Below are 24,133 nucleotides of genomic sequence, written 5' to 3' on the forward strand. Positions count from 1 at the left end.
GTGATTGGCAGTGGAACAAATCTATAAATTTGAAACCCTGGGGCACACTGTTCCAAGCCTGTGTGCTCACAGGCCACCATGAGTTGAAATGAGAAGCAGAATAAAGAATGAAAAAGAAAAGAAAGCTTAGAGAAAGATTACTGCAGTACCAAATCAGTTTGTGTGTCTCTTTAGCTTTGCTGGCTAGCATTGTGTCTAACTCATAGTAGGTATGTAATAAATATCTGATGATGGACTAACTGGATGAATTCCCCTCATATTGCCTAGTGTCTTTACCTTTGAATCTGGACTTACTCCATGTTAGTTTGTTCTTGAGGATCTCCAGGACCTTCTGAAGGACTGTAGGGTTGATAGCTTTATGGTTTCACATCTAATGACGTCAAATCTCCTGACTTCATCTGCCTGAGTTTCAGTGAAGTTGTGGAAAAGAGCTAATGTACACAAAAATGGGAGAGGCTGCCCAACTAAAAGTTTCTATAGTACACATGTCTATGTTACCCTGCTTCCTCTAGGAAACATTTCATTTACCTGCTCTCTAGACAAGTGATTTGAATAGGAGTAGCCATCTGGTTAGACACCTCCATTTTCCTGACCTTAGGGATTGGTTGAGAGCTGCGTTGAGTCAGGACAATCACACTCCTCTTCTGTTTCTTTTTTATCTAAAATCTGTATGGAAGATTCTACTCCTCTCTGGTTATTTAGTTATTAGAGACTAGGAGTGAACACAGAGCTAGTTATGTCTAGATTCCCACCACCTGGAGAAACTAGTTTAAGAGAGTGCTTCTAGTGTTATTTATAATAGCCAAAAAGTGGAAACAACCCAAAATCTGTCCACTGATAAACAGGTAGATAAAATGCGGTATCTCCATACATGGAATATTATTTAGCCATAAAAAGAATGAAGTACCAATACATGCTACAACGTGTATGAACCTTGACAATATTACACTTAGTGAAAGAAGCCAATCACAAAGGACCACATATTGTGTGATTCCATTTATATGAAATGTTTGGAAAAGGCAAGTCTATTGAGATACAAAGTAGTTTACTGGTTGCCTAGTGCTAGAGGTGATAGGGAGGTTGTGGGGAGGGTGATGACTAAGGGGTGCAAGGTTTCTTTTTGAGATAATTAAAATATACTAAAATTGATTATGGTGATGGATGCACAATTCTGTGAACATACTAAAAGCCGTTGAATTGTACACTTTACATGAGTCACTTGTATGACAAGTGAATGATATTTCAACAAAGCAGTTGAGAGAGAGAGAGAGAGAGAGAGCTGCTAACAAAAACAGAAGCGGAGATAAGAGATAGAGAGTATCCAGATGGTGTTTGAGTCACTGGTTCTAGACTTTTGTTCCGCATATTCCATCCTCGCTCTTCCCAAAATTTAGTTTGATGAGCCAATAAAATCCCAGTGCTTCACTCTCCCTCTTTTCCTTTCCTTTTTTTCTTGCTTAAGCTAATTCAAATTGGCTTTCTGTCACTTGCCATAAAAGCCCTCCAGTTAAAAGAGGATTATATTTAGAGAGAGGTGGGGACGTGCCACCTCACCAGAGGACTGCAATCTTCATGTCACACAGAATACAACCACGGGTCCTTATAGACGGTGGATGCTCAATCAACATTAATTAAACTTAAATAAATGTTTCCAAATTGAAATGGTGAAGATTCTCCCATGGGGACTTGAGTCCAAAGATTCTCTCTGTTCAACTCAAGTTGATTTTCTTCATTGGCATTATGCCATGTTATTTCCAAACCCTGACCTGCAAGCTCTTTCCAGCATTCATAATTTCTCCTGAAAGGAAATTTAAACTTTCACCTGCTGCCTTAAATTTAACTGAGCTGCATTGATAGACTTGTAAGTCTATTTTTGGATGTTCCCACAACTCTCTAGGTGGTGAGCAGAGTTTTGAAAATTAAAGAACTTTTCAAACCCAGGCAAATGAGACAATCGCAGGTTATAGTGGACAGCAAGGTGTGCAAAGGCAGGTGCTGTGGCACCATTGACCGCATCCAGGTCAGGCTTCTGCGTGCAACTACACACACACACTCCTACTCGCATCCATATCTCCGTAAATAAACATGTCCTAGTAGGCCAGGAATAGTAAAGAAATATCTAGTAACACAAACTATTAGACGATTAAGGAAAAAAAATGCCAGTGAATTTTCTATCATACTCATTCAATATGTGAAAAATGCATTTGCATGATGCAGTGAAATGGTTATGTTTTAACTCTTTCTAGAATCACACATTTATAGCAGCGGTTCTCAAACTTAAGCATGCATCCTAATCACCTGGATGGCTTGTTAAAACACGGGTTGTGGGGCCCCATTCCGACTTTCTGATCCAGTGGGTCTAGGGCTGGCCAGAGAATGTGCATTTCTTACAGGTTCCCAGGGGATGCTGATGCTGCTGGTCTGGGGATCCCACTTGGAGAACCAATGGGCTATAGTATATGGTTGGGCGCTTCAGATTTTAAAACCGATATTTAATTTAGGGGTTAATATTTCTTATGCATTAGAATTGTAATTTGCCCGGTGACCTGGATGTGAAAGTTTCACAGCTTATTTCTAATTCTTGAAGAGTCAGTTTTAAATTAAGGTCATTACTTTAGTTTTTAAATGTTCCATTGCAAACATCAGTTTTTGTCCAATTCTATGGTTGCCCTTTCCACATGGGCTCATTCCCAACATCATTATAATCCTTCTGGGACCATTGGAAATGTAAATTCCCAACTGAGCAGGGTCTGGCAGAGAAAGGAGAGGAGGTGGGTGGGGAGGCTGGATTCTAAACCATCAACTGCACAGCTATCTAAAAATAGGTCCTCCAAGTCCAGAATACTGGCTTAGAGATGAGAACAGGATGATTAAGAACATTTTGCAGAATTGCATCTGAAGTATATGTATCTTCATGTGACATTTCCTTTTTTTCCTCCACTGGGAGAAGAGAAATGTGCTGAAATGCCTGAATACCAAACTTTGTGTGACTTCAAATAAAATTATGAGAAAGGGCAAGTCAGCACAGGGGACACAAGGAATTTCAGTGCTCAGCTTTAAAATGTTTTTGCTAAGCCTATTAAGCCCTCTGTAAGAGCAGTGTTCTGGGCACGTGTGGTGTGTAGAAACGCATGCACATGTTCTTACATGCGTGTATCTGTGTCTTTTATCTGACCTTTGGGTCTTTCAAAAAATTTTAATGTAATATGTACAGAGAATTACACATAGATGTGTACAGCTTGAATTTTCACAGACTGAACATACCTATGTAATCAGTATCCAGATAAAGAGATAAGTCATCACCATCTCCCCAGAATCCGCCTCATAGTCCCTCAAGCTATTTTCTCCCCTCTAGGGTAAACACTGTCTAGTCTTCTGACAGCATATAGATTTGCCTTTTATTTTTGGTGTTATATAAAAGGAATCACACAGTGTATATTTTTTTATGTCAGGCTTCTTTCATGATTCTGAGAACAATAAAGCCCTAATACCTTTTAAAAATTTAATTTAATTTTGTAATTGAAGAAGTAATACGTATAGTGAAATCAAAAAACAAAATTCAGACAACGCCAAATAAAAATAAATAGATATTTGTGCAGTTTAGTGGCAGATCATTCATTCTCGTTGGTGTACAGTATTCTGTTGTGTGGATATATCACAATATATTTACCAGTCTATTACTGATGGGCTTTTGGGTAATTTCTAGTTTGGGACTATTATGAATTGAACTGGGCATTGTAGTATATGTCTCCTGATGAACATAAGTATGCACTTTTGTTGGGTTTGAGAGTGGAATTCTAGGTCACAGATTATGCAAATATTCAGCTGTAGTAGATGCTGACAAATCTTAATAGTTTCTAACGTGGTTCTCCCAATTTATATTTTAACCAAGAGAGTATAAAAGTTTCATTTTCTCCACATCCTCAGAAATACTTGAAAAATTCCCATCTTATTTACTTCTTAGCCATTGTCGTTGTGTGATATTATCTCACGGTGGTTTAAATCTACATTTCATCATGACTAACAAAGTTGAACAACTTTTCATTTGTTTTTTGGCCATTTAGACATCTATCTTCTTTTGTGAAGTGTGTGTTTAAGTCTTGTTCCCATTTCTTATTGAGTAATAGGAGTTGTTTACATATTCAGGGTCTGAGTCCTTTGTCAGATGTGATTATTGTGAACAGCTTCCACTAAGTGTGTTTCTTTTTCACTCTTTTTGGTGTCTTTAATTATCAGTTTTTTCTTTTATGATTATCACTTTTTGTGACCTGTTTTAGAAAGCTTTGCCTATCACAAGGTCACAAAGATATTCTCCTCTATTTTGCTCCAAAAGTTTTATTGTTTTACCTTTCATGTTAAAATCTGCAATCTATCTGGAATTGATTTTTGTCTATGGTATGAGGAAGGGGTCAAAGTTAATTTTTTCTGAATGAATATCCAGCACCTTTTCTTAAAAAGACCATCCTTCCTAGTTTCTGTCTTTTATAGACCTGAACGTCTTCTGTTAAATATTCTTTCAATTTTTATACAAGGTGGCTCTTGGACTCTCTTTTCTTCTTTTTTCTCACAAGCACAATGCCTCACTATGGCCCCTTTACCACAAATGTCCTAACTGGCATCTCTGTTCCGGATACCTGACCACTTTAGTGGCTATTTTCCTTTCGATTTCTGGGTTAATTTTCCTAAACATCATTGGCATCACATTCAATTAACTAAGAGATGTATTAATTTTCTGTGGGTTCTATAACAAATTGCCACAGACTTACTGGCTTAAAAGAACAGAAATTTATTCTCTCATAATTCTGGAGGCCAGAATTCTGAAATCAGTCTCAATAGGCAAAATCAAGGTGTCACGGGGGCCACACTCCCTCTGAAGGTTCTAGGAGAGAATCAGTTCCTTGCCTTTTCCAGCTTCTGGGGGCTGCTGGCATTCTTTGGTTTGTGGCTGCATCACTGCAGTCTTCAAGTCCAGCGTCTTCGAATCTCTGTTCTGTCTTCACGTCACCTCCTTCGTGTGTGTGTTCAAATCTCCCTCTTTCTCCCTCTTAAAAGGGTACAAGTGACTGCATTCAGCGCCCCCCCCCCAAGATAATCCAGGATAATCTTCCCGTCTCAAGATCCTTAACTTAATCACATCTGCAAAGATCTGTTTTCCAAAAAAAAAGGTAACATTCACAGGTTCCAGGGATTAGCATCTGATATTTTTGGAGAGCTATTTTTCAGCCTCCCATAAGAGGTTCCAATCATGCTCTAATATGTTTTAAAAATTTGATTTTGTGGTTGAAAATACAATACATGTGGCAAAATGAAAAATTCACACAATGCCAACGGATATAAAAGCAAAAGTGATCCTCACCCAGCCCCAGTCGTCATTCTGGTCCCTTTCCTCAGAGGCAGCAGCTATTCCCAGTTTTCTGCATATGCTTCCAGAAGTATCACTATGTATATGCAAACATATATACACGCATGTGTGTGTTTAACTAGTTTTCAATTTATGGACATTTAATTTGCTTGTAGTCTTTTGCTATTATAGACAATGCAATGAACAGCTTTGTACGCATAGCTTTAAGTGATTTGCTTCTGTAGGATGAATTCCTAGCGATGGAATCGCTGGCTCATATAGTATGCGTCTTAGTCTATTTGGGCTGGGTGGCTTATCAACAACAGAAATTTATTTCTCACGGTTCTGGAGGCTGGAAGTCTGAGCCGAGGGTGCCAGCATGGTCTGATTCTGGTGAGGGCCCTTTCCAGGCTGCAGACTGCTGCCGTCTTGTTGTATACTCACATGGCAGACAGCAGACAGGAAGCAAGCTCTGCTGTGACTATTACAGGGGCACTGACCCCATTCATGAGGGCTATACTCCATGATCGCATTTAATCCTAATTACCTCCCAAGATCCCGCCTCCCAACACCATCACACTGGAGGGCAGGCTTTCAACATATGAATTTTAGGGGAATGCAAACATTTAGTCCATAACAGTATGTGAATTTAAAATTTTGATACAAATTGCCAGCTGTCTGCACAGAGGCAGAAGCTGTCTTGATTCACAGTCCCACTACCAGTGTCCCATTACTTCTCATATCACAAGAAAATTGATCATTTGTTTCAGGGAAACTAGTTGGGATGCTGAGCATCCTGCAGGAGGAAGCAATTACAGGAAGGGCACAAATGATGCAGTTGCCTGGGTCTGTATAACGATATTTGAGGCCAGAGTGGATGTGGGCAGAATATAGAGAAAAGAACACATCTGAAATGAATGAACCTATAAGACCAGGACCGGCTACCTAATTTGCAAGGCCTGGTGCAAAATGAAAATGTGGGCGTGTTGTTCAAAAATTAGTAAGAATTTCAACGAGGTGACAGGAGAGTTTTAGACCAAATGCACGGGACTCTGCAACTGCCTGGGGTGCTTGCCCATGAAGCTGCCTGCGGAAGACTTGGTAACAGATATACCACCAGGCACAAAGGGGAATTACAATCCCAGGAACTTAAGGATGTAAAGTGAACCAAAGATATCACACCACTGTCTCCATCATCATCAGTGACACTATCATCAAACCATTCTGTTTGTTGAGTACCAAGTGTGTCTAGGGCATTCTGCACTGAGCATCCAGGAGGCTCTAAGCTGTGTCTTTGTCCTGGAAGAACTGATAATTCAATTGAGGCCATAGTCAGAAAATAATAACAAATAATGGAAGGTAGTGATACTTCAATTTTAGTATGAATCAGAATCTCCTGGGGAACTTGGTAAAAATACAGAGGTCCTAGTCATCACGACCAGGACTCTGCATTTTCTATTAGCTACCCATGAGGTTCTGATGCACACTAAAGTCTGAGAACCACCGAGGACTCATTGCTGCATGATACTGTCAGGATATTGACAGACAGTATCTGCTACAAGGGCGTGCCATGAGGCTGTGGAAGAGGTTCTCAAAACTTAGCATTGGAATCACGTGGGACCTTGTTAAAATGCAGGTTCCTGGCTTCACTGCTGGAAGTTCTTATTCTGTGAGTCTGAGTTGGGGCCTCAGAAAGTGGCGTTTCATTCGGAGGCAGATATTTGAGGACCTTAGTTTAAAAAATATTGGTCTACGGTTTACAGGGAAATTGTTTTGGAAAGGGGTAACACTGACACTTGAACTGGGATTTGAGAGGAGAGCAGTACTTAAATGAGAGGAGGAGAGAGAAGACAGGAAGGTACAGGGTCTTTACGGTGTGAGAAAAGCGTGGAAGAGCCATCTGGATGCCGTTTTTGAGTGCTAAGAGCGTGCAGTTTGGCTGGTGGAGAGGGTGGTGGTGGGAGGCAGGTCAGGGGTGGATCAGTCAAGACAGGTCTCAGCTGTGCCTCCGCAGTCAGGGCCCCTTGGCGTATAAACTTCTCTGTACAGATCACAGCTGGGGTGGTTTATTATTACTTTAGATGTTAATTCTGAAGCACTCCAGCTCTAGCAGACACACAAGTCTTCACGTCTGCTTGCCCACGAAAGCCCTGTGTCCTTAACAATGTCAACCACGCAGAGGGATTTTAGAATTTTTGTCCTAGATCTGAGTTGGTTCAAACTTCCTTCAGTTCACCACATGGCTGCAGCTTCATCGTTGCTTCTTAAAACAAGCCGAGGCAAGAAAAAGCATGAGCTCCGTGCTCCTCCCCACCACCTTCACAGGCTGCTCAATGTCCACTTCATTTCTCCTATGTCCAGACTCCCAGCCTGCTCAGCAAGGAAGGCTTTTTTTGGTTGCTCTTATGTGGAGTCTGGTGAGAGCAGACTGAAGCCCAGAGGGCACTCGGCTTAAATTCCAGGCTGAGGAGTGGTAGCTAGAAAGGGGTTATTTATATGTTCCTCAGCTGGGAATAGTAAAACATTTTAAAAGGTATGGTGTTTAATCATGTCTGAGCTTGAGGAATGTGGAGCCCCTGTGAGGAATTCTGCTTTGTAAGGATAAGAATAAGAAATTGGTAGCTTCTCCTGTCAAGCTTTCCAAAGTGTTTTTCTTGAATCTCTTGCCCTCTCTGTTGCACTTTATTTTCCTACTGTCTAATTTATGTTATGAAATATTGCGCTTAAGACTAATGTTCATTTTATCGAGATTTGAGTACTCAACCTCTGAATCCTCTTACCATTGCATGCAGTTCTCCCCTATGCGTATCCTATGCAAAGAGAATAAATGCACGTTTACTCCTCAAAATGAATTGCTCAACGGTATTTTGTATCAGCTAATTACCATTTTCAAATACTTTGAATTTCCTTTTCATTTACCACACTCAGTCTTTGAGAGGTAGGTAGTGTTTTTGATTCTTATATTAAGGAGATAAAATCCACCAACAAAAGGTGCTGAAAAGTAAGATGGGCAAGTTTTCTTTCCAGGAGACCAAGCTTATCATTTCTGTCACATTCTTAGCTTCTCCTTACCCAGTGTCTGAGAATTTGAGTCTTGAACCTGATCCTCTCAAATTGCAGTGCAATATATGCAATTACATCATCTGAGGATCGTTCTACTAGGGAACAACTATTTTTAAATAAAGACAGTCCCTACCTTAAAAAACAATAATGTTTAGCATGCAAACTTTTGGAATCAAATTTCAAGGCACTATAGATCCAAGTGCCATGTCAAACAGGTTTAACATTAGACATGCAGGAATGCATAAGCCACTCTGAAAGGCTACACTCTAAGTGACAGGCCTCCCCATGTGAGCTGAGTCTGACACCCAGAGTCAATGGAAGAAAGATAAAGATCATTGTCATGGTCATAATTTACACTATGTCTCATTTCTCTCCAAAATGCAGCAAGGTGTCTAATTCCTTAATAAATGAAACACTTCCTCCATAGAAAATAAAGAAAAAGGGTATTGTCAACTATTCATTTAATTTACTTCTTATAGAAATTAATATTTTTATTTTCGGACTTGGTGCAAACATTACTGAGTCCTCCCCTGATTTCTTCAGGATTTTATGGCATATCAGATTCAACCTTATCTGGGGTTGCAAAATTCTGAGCAAACTTCCATTGTGGGAAAAGAAAGACATGATATTGAGAAATATAAAAGAATAATGATATTCAAGGCCCAGGAATAATTCTTTTGCTATATTCAGCATTTGACTAAAGCTATATTAAAATATAGTTTCCAGTTTTGGCCACTGCATTTTATGGTAACATGGTACACAAAAATAATTGAAGTGTTGGGCTATCAAGCCTATAAAACTATGTCAGGGAAGTTTTAAAAAATATATGAAATAGACAGCCGTGGAATATTAGATAGGATGAGCTGAAGGGTGTTTAGAGATTCTTGAGTTCAACAGCCACCACTTATTCCTACCACCACCATTTTACATATGAGGAAACGGAGATAGAGAGAGGCTGAGTTCACCATGTCTACATGACTAAGTAGCGCTTGAGCTAGGAGTGGAGCTCAGGTCTCCTGACTTCCAATCTATTGTAGTTTCTACTAAGGAAGGCAAAAGGGGTGATTTGATGACAGAGGTCTCTAGAAGAATTGATCCATGTGACTTTCCTAGTCCCACAACTACTGCCTTGGTTTCTTTAGGGTGGGAAACTTGGCTTTCCTTTCTATGTCATCCTCTACAATGTGAACCACGTGACATGAATTCCTGTTGAGTGTGTATGTGCAAATTATTCTAGATGATTTTGGAAGACAAAAAGCCTCAATATTTTGTTCAGCATCAAGAAGCCCTTGACTTAGGCTATCTTTGCGATTGTAGAGTCTCTACACTCTACTCTTGAAAAGAGAATAGGAAATCATCTCTTCTGGTTTAACCAGACATTCACTTCTTGAAGCCGAATGCTAAGACAGGACTTCTTGAGATTCTCTCTAGATCCAAGAAGTTGTGATTCTAGTCCTACTTCTGGTCTATCCTTCATTTCTCTCTATACCTAAGCAAAGCTCTTAAATGAACCGCTTAGGTCCTGTTATGGACTGAACTGTGTCCCTCCCCCAAATTCGTATGTTGAAGCCCTAACCTCCAATGTAACTGCATTTGGAAACAGGGTCTTTAAGGAGGTAATTAAGGTTAGATGAGATCATAAGGGTGAGGCCTTAATCAGATATGATTGGTATTCTTATAAGAAGAGAAAGAGATACCCGAGAGCTCTCTCTCTTGGTGCATGCAGAGAGAAGAGAACAAGTGAGGACACAGCAAGAAGGCAGCCATCTACACATCAGGAAGAGAGAGAAGGCAGCCATCTACACATCAGGAAGAGAGGCCTCACCAGAAACTAACCCTGATGATATGTTCATCTTGGACTTATAGCCTACAGAATTGTGAGAAAATACATTTCTGTTGTTTAAACCACCCAGTCTGTGGTATTTTATTAGCATTCCTAGCAAAACAATATAGCTTTTGGTGTGGTGAAATGGGGTGCTGCTGTAACAAATATGTAAAAATGTAGACATGGCTGTGGAACTGGGTAAGGGGTAGAGGCTGGAAGAATTTTGAGGTGCATGCTAGAAGAAGCCGAGATTTTTGTGAAGAAACTGTTAATAGAATTATAGACATTATCAGTTCTGATGAGGGCTCAGAAAGAAGAGGAGAGCTGTACAGAAAGTTTCTATCATCTTAGAGATATACATATATCATCATAAACAAAATGTTGGTAGAAATATGAACATTAAAGGTGGTTCTGGTGACATCTCAGTGGACATGAAGAATGTGTTACTGGTCACTGGAAAAAAGACAATCCTTGTTATAAAGTGACAAAGAGCTTGGCTGAACTGCGTTTGGGGGGAACTTGTGGAAGGTAGAACTTATGAGTAATGAAACTGGATATTTAGCTGAGGTGATTGTAAGCAAAATTTTGAAGGTGTGGCCTCATTTCTCTTTACTGCTTATGGTAAAATGAGAGAGGAGAGAGATGAAGTGAAGAAATTGTTGAACAAAAAAAAAATAAGAAAGCATGTTCTGGAGAGAACACGAAAGGTATGCTTGAACAATTTCTCCAAAAAGCGATTACCCATCATTTTAATTAGCTATTTTAACAGAAGCCAGTAATAGAGAAGGGATGATATCAGCAGAGACACGGCCAGTTTGAATAAAAGGAGATAGAGACAGGATGAAACAAAAGAAAGCTTTTAGACTTCTGAGATTCTATGGGACAGGACAATAGAGCCATCCAGCTGCAAACTGCTTTATCCTTCAAGAAAAGGGAAGAATGACCCCAAGGGCAATTCAGAGATCACCAGAGCTGCCCCTCCTATCACAGGCCTAGAGCATACAGGTGGGGAGGGGGTGGGAACAAACCTTTCAATGCCACAGGAGTGGGGCATCACAAAGACCTGTGGGGGTGGGAGCTGCCATCTGAGGCTGTGGGGTTGATGCTGCTGTCCCAGTGGGCACAGAAGGCAGATAATTGAGCCAAAGAGGATTATTCACGAATTTGAAGAGCTGATGGAATGTATCTTGCTAAGTTTTGAACTTGCTTGGGACCTGTCATTCCTTTCTTCTCATTTTTCCCTTTTGGAATGGAAATTTTTATCTTTTGTCTGTCCACTGTATTTTGGAAGCATGTAACTTGTCTGTTTTCACAGGTTCACAGCTAGAGAAGAGTGTTGCCTTAGGATGAATTGGAATGGTTAAGACTTTGAGAGCTGTTGGGATGGGGTGAATACATTTTGTGTGTGAGAAGGACATGAATTTTGGAGGGCTAAAGGATGAATGTTATAGACTGAATTGTGTCCCCCAGATTCATATGTTGAAGCCCTAACCTCCAGGTGACTGTATTTGGACATAGGGCCTTTAAGGAGGTTATAAAGGTTAAGTGAGGTCATAAGGGGGGCCTTAATCCAAGACTGGTGTCCTTATAAGAAGAGGAAGAGACACCAGAGAGTTCTCCCTGCACACACAGAGAGGAAAGGCCACGTGAGGGCACAGTGAGAAGGCAGCTATCTGCAAGCCAGGAAGAGAGGCCTCGCCAGAAACCAACCCTGTGGCCACTTTGATCTTGGACTTCCAGCCTCCAGAACTGTGAGAAGATAAATTTCTGTTGTTTAAGCCACCTGACCTGTGGCATTTGGTTATGGCGGTCTGAGCAGACTAACACAGATGCATTCTGACTTTTGCCTCCTCCCTGTTCACTGCTACCCTCTATTCTTGAGACTGAAGACCTGCTTTTCTATCTTTGTGAATCACATTCTATATATTTCTTTTTTTGGTCAAAATATGCATAAATTTGTTTGATTGTTCCCAAATATTAATGACTAACTGTGTATAATTTATTTTTTGCCCTTGTAACTCATTCTTTAATTATGTCATATATTGTCAATAATATGTACCTTCAAAATTTTTTTAATTGATGACTTTCTGCATCAGATTTAAAAAATAAACATTCCCAAATGCACAGAGAGGCATGCAATAAACAAAGAAACAACAATTCAAGAGTTCACACCAACCACAATTTTGGATACATACACAGCATTTTTATGAGTTCACAATTCCTATTGTCTCTAATATATAAGACAGATAAAACAAAAATAATTTAGACAAATTAGACAAAATGCTAGAATTAATCACTGAAAAGTTTAAATTAAATTAAATGTCATTATTTTGAAGCTTAAAGAAAATTAAGTAATAGTTACTAATGTTTTAAGTCAGGGGGACGGATCAGAGTTGTTTTTTAGAAGGAAGAGATGTGAATTACTTATAATTGGAGTTTTAGACATCATGTATTTTTACATTAAAGCAATGCACTCAACAACAATTTGTTACCAGAGGTAGGCTACTAATGATCCAGTTCTTATGGAGCTGTATAGTTTAGTAGGTGTATTAGTTTGCTAGGACAGCTGTAACAAAGTACCACAGAATAGCTGGCTTAAACAACAGAAAATTACTTCCTCACACTTTGGAGGCTAGAAGTCTGAGGTCAAGGTGTTGGCAGGGTTGGTTTCTACTGAGGTCTCTCCCCATGGCTTGTGGATGGCTGTCTTCTCCCTGTGTCTTTACATAGTTTTCCCTCTGCAAGTGTCTGTGTTATAATCACTTCTTCTTACAAGAATCGGATTAGGGCCCGTCTATATGACCTCATTTTACCTTAATTACCTCTTTAAAGGCCCTGTCTCCAAACACAGTCACAGTCTGAGGTACTGAGTGTTTGGATTTCAACCTATAGATTTTGTTCGGAGAGAGGAGACACAATTCAGCCCATAATAGTAGGGATTTCTTCATCCACTTATCTCACTGTCAAAATCATTCTCAGAAGTGAGTTAGAAGGCCATCCATACCCACAACAAGCAGAAGAGCTGGGATTCAAACCAGGTCTGCTGACCATAAATCCGTCTCTATCACAACACCCCTAAACTTTAATTTATATTACTGTATAATAATAATGTATTATATCATATTTATAATAATATGATAAATTATATTACTAGTTGGTTAAACATGTCTTGTTTTGCTAGAATATGTGAGGGTAAACTATGGTTCAGCCTAATGATCAAAATTCCAAAGAAATTTTTTTGTAGTTTTGATGCACCTGGCTACCTGCATTTGGTTTTCCGTCTTGTGTATACCTAATGCGGAGAGTGAATCTGATGCTTGAGAATCTGCACTCTTTAAGTCACTAAGATCACATTTAGCTCATTACTTCCTGAAAAGGTAAAGCAACTAAGTTCCTAATTTGCTCTCAAGGAGGCCCTTAAGCACAGGGGGGAAGAGAATCAAAGCTTTCCTGTTTGGATCAGCTCTGAGATGGATCAGTGAGGTACTTTGGTGAACTGCAATAGTACAACTTCTAAAAGAGATACATACATATACAATATATGTATATGTATATATGGTTGCATATATGTGTTTGTGTATATATACATATTATACACACACACATATAGCATATGTATATATACATATATAATATATACTATATATACATATATGCATAATACATGTCTAATATATGTGTATTATAAACACATATATATTATATATTGTATATTAATTTTGTATGTGTGTGTGTGTGTGTGTGTGTGTGGCGTGTATATATCCTCCAGACACCACCTCAGCCCCCAACTTATGTTTAGTTAATGTTTACTCTGCTTTTTTAGGCATTTCACAGAGAGGAACTTATGCTGTATGTACGCACACACACATACACTCTGTTTTCAGTATTACAAAAACTTTCTACTTCCTAACAATAACTACACACAGTAACTATACTAAAAAATATTTTCACAACACTCCTAACCTGGAGGTGGAGTCATCACAAATATTGTGAGAAATTAAAGACGATTCTCCAATAAGTTGAAAATTGCCTGCAAAATCTCTCTCTGCACTTGGGATTTGTAAGACATTCAGGATTTGTAAGACATTTATTATCTTGTGTAGAAAACATCAGATTGGACATGGCCGTTTTCTATTGTTTTGGAGATGATGTCAACAGAGAAAGCCAGGTATGGGATAACCTGAGCAAACATTTAGGGTACGACTGAGAACAACATAATGCAGATGCCGGGTATAAAGGAGGTATGACCATAAAGTTACTTTCTAAACAAGTGTTTCCATCCTCATCCTACCCCCTGCCAAAGGTCATGCAGCATGATGTAGCAAACAATAGCAAACTTTATCTTTTGGCTCTTGGTGCTGGCTCATATTTCATTCCTGTGATATACAATGGTCTACTGACGATTACATATGGAAGGGTTAGCAAAAAACCTTTAGTCTATATTTTCTAGCCCTTGATTTTTATACAAATACACTTCTCTAAAATGTATATAATTCTGACTAAAAACAGATAAAATGGACATACTGCTGTATCATCTTGTTCATGGACATGTTGGATTGGAGCCTTGTTTGCCTTCTGACTCCCCCTCTCTCCAAGAACAGAATTATAGAAGAATGCTCTGACTCAATCAGGAGAGAGCTTTCTCAAAAGTGGGTGGGCTGTCTCCGTTAGGATGACCTGATTCTATACAGCTGTGTGTTTATCAATCTGGGTGCATTATCACAGCTTGGCATTCATTAGTGTAACTGGGTATACAACACTTTCATGGAAACAAAGGTGGAAAAAAAATATATGCTTTCTGCTTAGAGCAGAAATCAGATTCATTAGATTATTATTGCTAGATTAGCTAAAAGTTATACCCTAATATTTCTTCCCCAAAGCTTCCCCAAAGGAGCTTTGGAGAATCAGTTATCTGCCATGATGAACATCACAAAAGGTAAAGCTAATGGATGGGGCCACAAAACTAGCTCCATTAGCTGACTAGAACTCACTGAAATAATTCAAAATTAAACAGAATACCATTTCCCACTAGAAATGGGGTGTCTGTATGAAAGATAATGAGAACAAAAAGCAAGTAACATTTCTAATTTGGGTCTGACGATGAAGGTGAGGTTAATGGTATAGATGACGAGACCTTTATCTCTGATGAAAATTGTGCATCCCCATTATAAAGATGGAAGAAATGAGCCCAAGAGCAGTGATAATTATTCAGTTCACTAATCCTAACCTCAGTTATTAGTCGTCTCTGTGTTACTGACGGGGGTTATTTCTTTTGGCAAAATTAAAATCAAATTTTTGCCATTAGCCAAATCTTAACCACTACCCCCCAGCAGACACCTGTATCTAGTCAGAATAAAGATGCCATTTTGATAACTAGAATTAGAAGCTTTGGATGGGAGGTAAAATCATGTTCCAGAATCTTCTGATAAGCCAAAATCTCGAGAATCTGTTGAAGTGACGTGGATCTCCTTCCACAGAAAAATACACACATGCTTCCATGTCAGGAGCTTCATGGATTCCTAGAAGCCGTTTGATGGGCCTTCATGGACTAGAATAATAACCCTGATGTCAAATTTACCCTTGACTCCACTTCTTCCTCTCCATCCCTACAAAGCTACCCCTTTACAGCCATCTTCACCTCCTACTTAACTCTTACCACAGCCTCCTTACTGATCTTCCGGCCCTAGGTAGGCTTAATCCTCTCGTCTACACTGCAGCCAAAGTGAACCAGCAAACACACAGACCTAGCCTGTTGTCCCTCTGCCTCCATCCCCTCTGGGGTTTTCCTCTACTCGCAAGATAAAGCCCAGATGCCCCCATGGTCTGGGCTTTTTCTCTACTTCTCCATCCCTACCTTTCACCAGATCCTGACTGATACCTAATGTCTCAGAAGTTCCAGGCTTTTTGTAATTTCCTGCACATATTTTTTAGTCCACATCTTTATTTTTAGTGATCACATCAGCCTGAAACTCATATACCCTCCTCACTCTCATTCTCTTTTGTTTGATTAATTTCCTTTGCACCTTAATGACTCAACTCAGTTGCCTTTTCCACTGGCAACCTGTCCTGATGTCTCTCCTCTTCCTGGCTCATTTAGGTGCCCTCGCTCTGGCCATCATAATACCTGGTACATATCCCTATTGCTTACCACATTACATTCTAATTATCTGCTTAGCTTTCTGCCTTTTGCACTAGACTGTAAGCTTCTTGAGGGTAGGAGCTGTATGTCATTCTTTCTCGTACCCCTAGGTCTTAACAAGGGACTTATAGAGAGTAGGTGTTCAATAGGCATTTGATTGTCAAATGAAAAAAAATGAATAAATGAAAGAATAGATGCTTAATAAACAATCATTAATTTTTTGACTCATTATGCTGTCCCTTTTGGGATAACAGTAGCTATTCTTATGAATCTTCAGGATATAAGAGGGAACACATAGAGAAATCTAAACTAAATGAAATGAAATATGTGAAAGAACTTAGTAGAGAGGTTGGCACATAGTCATGCTGAATCTTGATTCTTTTTCCCTTTATATTAAATCATATAATTAAGTGTAAATTTAATTTATTTAAAATTTTATAATATAAATGCATTTTAGGTAATGTAAATATGTATTTCTATATTATAAAATATAATATATCATAATTTATATTATAAACATATGAATTATAATATGACATAAATTTATTTATATTGTCACATCTCAAAGTAGAACCAAAATTAAGGAAAAATGTTTTATTGACATTATTTAATCAGCAGACATTCATTGAACATTACATCTACATGTCCCCCACTGTGCCCTGGGTGCTAGAGGTACTGTGAGGGGTAGGGTTTTGTGGCTCCCTGCCTTAAGGGAGCTTATAATTAGGTGAGCTTCACAGAAATAGAGTCCTCCATGGTGCTTCCTCATGAACCCAGGAACTTCCCAGAAGATTGTAAGTATAGTTTCTAGATCCAAGTTAATTGTTACTTCATTCTTACCTTTTTTTTAATTGAGAAGGAAGTCAGTTTTTTATTAAAAGGTGGATGCCAGGGACAGATGTGCTCTGTAGTTTTAGATCTTATTTAAGAGTGATTCCTAAGGCACAGTGCACACACCGTCATTCACAAGTGGATTCTTCCACCTCAGCCTGATCTGGGACTTTGCGTCTCTAGCACACCTACAAGAAAGAAAAAGGTGCAATTCCTTTGACTTCTTGGTCCTCGTCTACTCAAAGGTTATGTCAGGAGGAGGCTGCACTATTGTAGTCACATGGGGTTGGGAATTTGGAACTATGAACTGCAAGGAGAATGTGGATGCTGGGAATTTGACTGTAAATTCCAGCTGGCCCTAGTTAGATAAGCAGGCACCAACCATCCCAGGAGATTGTCTTGAGTGCTTTACTGACTTACAGCTGTTGGAATCGTAGAGAAATTCTCCAAAGACACAAAATAGACACGGGGAGCAAATTCTTCCCTTTGGGGTCTGCCTTTCCCACTCTCAGGCCCTGGGGACTGGCTTTTAGTGCACTGAGCTTTTACCGTAGCCCTTTTCAGTGCCTTGGGAAAACATGTCCCACACGAAATTAGATTTGTATCTGTCTCAATGTCAATATCATAGGTATGTATAAATTAAATGACACAGCAACAAGAAGGCAGGTTCAAGACATTTCAGAGATTCAGTTAGCCGGTGGTTCAATTTTGTCCCCATCCTCTCACTCCCTCCACCAGGGGACATTCGGCAACGTTTGGAGACATTTTTGGTCATCACAAGTGGGGCAGGGGTACTTCTGGTATCTAAAAGGTAAAGGCCAGGGGTGCTGCTAAACATCCTATAATAATGCGTAGGAAAGCCCCCCTCAATAAGGAATTATCAGGCCCAAAATGTCAATAGTGTGGAGGTTGAGAAACTCTGGGTTAGGCCTTAGATAGTAAAATAAGGAATGATAAGACCTCCATTCTAGTTATCTTGTTACATATTTCCATTTTCACCATGTTCCCCACAATATGTTTTAAACACAAAGAAAATTTAGGTGAAGTCTCTGTCCTCATGGATCTTATAGAATTCATTTAGTGAGACCGTGTAGATAACCATAAAATGTTAAATGACAATACAATAGATCAACTGAACAAAAATAAAGCAGAGCATTAATTGCCAAATAAATGGTATAAGCAATTTTGCTTTGAGTTAAGAAATGGAAGAGGTCACAGTAAAAACAGGAATTTGCACTAAGATAACAGACTGTGGGGGCAGGGCTCAGGCCTCTTCTGCGTATTGCTGTATACCCAGAGCTTAGCACAATGCCTGTCGTGGAATCGCTGCTCAATGTACTCAAGAAACATTTATTGCGTGAATTCAGAAATAGATTTGGAGAGGCAGGCCAAATAATTTCTGGAAGGTTTGGAGGAATGGCAAAAGTCAAGGTCAGGAGGAAGGAATGGGACTGATGCTTTCCAAGCCCCATGTGGCTGTAGGGGAGGGTGTTAAAATAGGAGAGTAGGGGCAGGGTGTAGGGGAAAGGAGGTTCGTGCTAGCTTGGGAAATTCAGATTTGCTTTATAAATACTGAGAACACATTAGGGATTCTATTTGTTCTAGATTAATCCCAATCCGTTTTGTTCCTTGCTTGTTTGAATCTGGGGATGTCTTTAATTATCCTGCATGAGAGCAGATGACAAGTGTGTCTGTGAGTGAATCTGTGAGTGTACAGGGGGGTATGGTGTTGCATTACCTAGCCCTCCTCTATCTAAATGTCTTCCTGCTCCTCTTGCCTGAACCTCCACTTTTTCTACCCAGGCTGGGCCGAGTCCCCTGCTCCTGTGTGGTAGACTCGTGACGGGAGGACGGGAGAAGAGCTGCCTAGTATGTGCTTGGTCACTGCCTGCTGGGACTCCAGTGGAGTCTGTGTGTGTAGCCCCCACTGTTCCTGGCAGACCTGGGGAAACGCCCACATGATGCCTCTGGATTTGGGGTATGTGGCTTTGTTGTTGTTATCACTGAGCTGCCACTTAACTGAAAGTTTATAGCAGCCCTACTGTGGCTGCTGGCCTCCGCATGGAAGGGGGAAAGACATGGGGTGGGGAAGGGGTCATTTGCGTAACACGCTGTCCTGCTTGCTCTTCCTCCTCTGCTTGGCTTGGAATCCTTCATGGGTGATGCAAATGGGAAGAACAACCCCCACAGGGCCACAGGCCTAGGGCCTCTCTGGGGCCCTAGGGAAAGCTTAGGCAGGAAACAGAGCAGACAAGGACGGGAGCTCCATCCTGCCTGGAAGGGAGATTCTTTCCAGGCCTGGTCACTCCAGAGGTTTCTTTTCAGATCTCACCCTTTTTTCCCTTTGATACCCACGTGCTTGTGACACAGAAAGGTGAAATAAGGCTACAGAGTGCCCAGGATAGCTAGACACATGACACCAAGGAGGCCCCGAGGGCCAGTCTGGTTCTTAATAACCTCAGTCCCCAAATGGTTGGCCTGCCCCTGGTAGGGAGGGCATCTAGATACTCAGGTAGTGACATGACTTTGATGCCTTGCCTCCATTAACAATAATATTAACTATGATGACACCCATAAGTGTTATTATAGTATTCATTGTATAACATTAACAGGATAGCGACTTGATCTGATGTTCTCCTTCGGTGATCAATAACTCTTATCATTACGTTTTAAAGCAGTTCTGCTTAGGGCTGAGCAGCGTGGATGACCATCTCCATCTTACAATGGAAGAAATGAGTCAGTCAGGAAAGTTCACTTACTGACAAATGAAATGGTCACCATGTTTCCCACTATAGGAGTTCACACTGTGCAAGACCAGTAGGATGTTTACTCAAGTTGAATCATATGAAATTGCAGATATGTGACAAATTTTTTATATACAAAAATGGCGATTTCATAGATCCAAGTTAAAATTATCAAATTATCACTGTCAAAAGACAGTGAAGCAGACTGTCTTTTCTACCTCTTATAATCTAAGATGTTTTGAGGTCATTATTCCACGTATCTAGAATAGGCACACCTGGTTCTACTTGTATTGTAGAGTAGATTTATTTTCCAATTCTAGGAAGGAAGCTCAGTCTTCCAGGCTTGGAAGAATTGTGATGATCAGCACTTGCCTTCCCCAGCCTCTCTGGCTGCAGCCCTGAGAATCTTCTCCCAGTAAGCTCAGCCCTGCCCTGTGGCTGAGCAACTCCTGACCCAGGCAGGCAGGTTATCAAACTGGCCCAGTCTCTCCATGGACAGAGCCTGGAAATAGTCCGGCTTCCCTGAGCCCAGAGTCCACGTGCAGGGATGAGCCCTGGGCACCCCACAGCCATCACTCTGTACTGCACCTCCTCCACCCAAGCCGTGTCCCAGTCTATACAGCTGAGTTGCACTGACTCTGGTTTCCTGAGTTGCACTGACTCTGTTTTTCTTCTTGAGGTTTAGTCGTGCTGTGAATTCAAGCCAGCTTAGCAGCTGATGAACTTTTCACTCTTTTCATCCTCTTGGAGACTAGACATGTCCCCAATATTCCAGCCACTGCCTGGTGTCCTGCTTCAAAATGGATGGACCATCTAGACTCATGGCAATGCCCCTTCCATCCTTGACCAACTCCCCAGGTGTCACTATCCCTGATAGCATCAGAGTTTGACACTCGCCTTTGGACACTGACCTTCTCACCTACAGGGCCCCGCCTCTTCTTGGCTTTCTCCCAAGACCCAGCATGACTTACGGGGTCTCCTCTCACTGCAGAGATATGAAACCTTTCTAGTTAGCCTTCCAGGTCATTCTCCAATGGAGCAATGACCACCAACAGTTGGCCTTGGGTGCCCTTATTTCACTTGTATGTTGGGAAAGAATCCCATTTTGTGATGGTGATTGAGACATGGACAGAGAAGGCGGGTTGGAGAAAATCAAACAGCAGCCAGTAAGAACAACTTGGGGAGAGGGGACTACAGAGCAGATGATGGTGGAGGAAGGGGAGCTGTAACCATGGGCAGTCTATGTGTGGCTGGGCTGGGTGTGCAGGGCCAGGAACTGTCAATGCTGCCCTGCATCAGCAGCCCTTCTATTTTTGTTTGTGAAGTTAAACCAGTGAGAGAAGTCATGAAAAATCCTTTCAGTGACTCAATTGCTTTACAAACCATTTTTTGTTTACAATCAGTTAGGAAGAAACACAAAGGGCAAGATGACCTTGGGATTGGGATTTGTCATTAGTTCGGAAACGCTTTCTACAAAATAACCATTTCTTTTTCTCCCCTTCAGATAACAAGAATAATGGTTTCATTTCAATTGATTCCTTCTCATTTTTTTTTTTGCTATAAACATTGCAACGTAATAAAATAATGAATAACTTTGAACATTTAGCATCTGGCCACCACAAGGGGAAACAGGGAAAACACCAAGCACTAAGTGTTTTGCTTCCCTTGATTTTGGTTTTGAGGAGGGGCAGAGGACCATGGAAGAGAGCTGGAGAAGGAGTCATGTGACCAGGTCTCCGCTCTGTCATTAACCAGCAGCCCGTCACCTCTGGGGGCCTTAATTTGCTCATTAACACAATGCGTGTTAGACAGAGAATTCAAAGGACTGATTCTACCGTTCCTGCTCAGTGAGCCAGGATGCCGATTGGACCCCTGCATCCCTCTAGCACGAATTCATAAACATCCCACCCCATTTTGCAGCTATTAACACACGTGTCTTGATGGGACTTCCTGGAAGGCTGGGTTCATGTATTAGAATTTTAAAAAGTATATTTTTATTTTGAAATTTTTCGAACATATTGAGCATAACAGATAATATAGCAAAACTACAGGTATTTATCACCCCAAATTAACAAATATTAACATGTGTAATATTTGTCCCAGATTTTTTTAAAAATTAAAATTATTATAGTTTTTTACCCCTTCCCTTGAGGTAACTACTACCTCCAGGTTGGTGAGTATTAATTCTGTCCATATTATAATGCTCTAACTACCTGAAGAGGTATCCATCAGCAAAATAGAGTATTGTTTCCTATGTTTTAAAAATTTTCATATATAGTATCAAACTGTTTATATCGGTCTGCAACTTGCTTTTTGCTCTTAAATTTATAATTTTGAGATTTATCCATACTGAGACTCCAGTATCCACGCTATAGCTCTAATTCATTCATTTCAACTATCATATAGAATTTCATAGTATAGATATCATATCACATTTAGTTATTCACCTGTTTGGTGGACATTTAAGATATTTCCATTTTTTAATTATAAGAAATTACGAACATTTTGTGCATGTCTCCTTGTGCCATGTGTAAGAATTTCTCTAAAGCACATACAGAGAGGTGGAATTTCTAGGATACAGTGGAGGAACAGCTTCAACTTCACTATGTATTGCTAAATTGCTCTTCAAAGCAAATATAACAAACAATACTCCCAGGAAGAGTTGCCAACTTCTCTTCTCCCCAAATTCTTGTTAAACTTAGTACTATCAAACTTGGAAATTGCTCCCAATCTAGTAGGTATGACATGTTATCCCATTGTTGTTTTAATGTGCATTTGCATATTCATATTTTTCTGTCCATTTGGGTTTCTTCTCCTGGGAATTACATGTTCCTATCTGTACCGATCAGAGCCCCAGCAGGAAATAGATGGCACACTCAGAATAATTTAAGGGGATTATTTACAAAGTTGATGACAAATTTTTCTTTCATGGTTAAGGAACTTCTTTACTAGTTCTAGTTTGCTATAAGGTTTTTATTTTTTATTTGTTGAGAGAGAGTGACAGTTCCAGAGAAAGGACTGTGATTTGAAAGGTCTCCTTTCTTCTCCTTTCTACTTTATTCCTGGCAGTGGGACTGTACAAACGGTCGTGGGGCAGCAGGCATGTTTGCTTTGAATTTTCCTGCCAAAAGAGTACCACCACTTGAGCCTCCAAGAGAAATCCCCCGATCTTGCTATCTTCTTTTGCAAAATGTACTGTTCATCATTTGATGGAGGCAATTTAACCACTTTTTCTCATGCAGAGTATTTTTATCCATTCAAGAAATATATATCTCTTCCTTCTACCTTCCTTCCTTTTTTCTTTGAAGTTAGTCAAACTTGGATTCAAATTCTAGCTCTGTCACTTTTTTGCTTTACGTCCTTAGACAACTTACATAACCTCTCAAAGCAACAATAGCTTCATTAGCTGTAAGGGAGTAATAATACCTACCATGTATATATATACATACACATACAAAGGCACAGACATATATGATTAAGGAAGATATGCAGACTGGACACATAGCAGATGCTCAGCAAATGGTAGCTCTTTGTTGTTGCTATGATTAAGCATCTACTATGTGCTTACAATAGGCACTAAGGATACACAGATAAATAAGGGATAAGCAAAGCAGCATAAGTCAAACAGCCCATCATATTTAGAAGGAAGCAGCTTGGTGCATAAAGAGAAAGCCAAGAGAAGAGTCGGTAGGAAAATGTAAGGTAGGAAAGAGGGGGATGGCAGAGGCTTTTTAACGCTATTCTACGGAAAATACGTTTTGTATGTTTCCTGCACACACGAAGAGTCACTGAAGGGTTCAGAGCAGAAGAGTAATATAATCTGATTTGCATTTTGGAAAGAGTTATTCTGGCATCATTTGGCAAATTGGAAGTGTTTGCACGGTATTTAAGATTGTGAGCCACGATGGCTGACTTGAGAGGTGGGAATCCTTGGTCCCCCTACTTTTTAGTTTTGTCAACTTGGGCAATTTATTTAACCTCTCTAAGCCTTAATATCTTTCTCTGTAAAATGGAACTAATTATATGCTTATCTCACCGAGTTGTTGGAGGGTTAAATGAGATAATCCACACAAAGCACTTAACACAGCGCCTGCCTCCAGTAAGCAAAGTTAGGTAGTAGAAACCCAGGGAGCCCGACTGAGTTTGTAAGTTTTGGGAACCAGATATCTGACTCTAGCCCAGAAGACAGC

The sequence above is a fragment of the Diceros bicornis genome, chromosome 20 (assembly GCF_020826845.1).
Source record: "Diceros bicornis minor isolate mBicDic1 chromosome 20, mDicBic1.mat.cur, whole genome shotgun sequence".
Taxonomy (NCBI): Eukaryota; Metazoa; Chordata; class Mammalia; order Perissodactyla; family Rhinocerotidae; genus Diceros; species Diceros bicornis.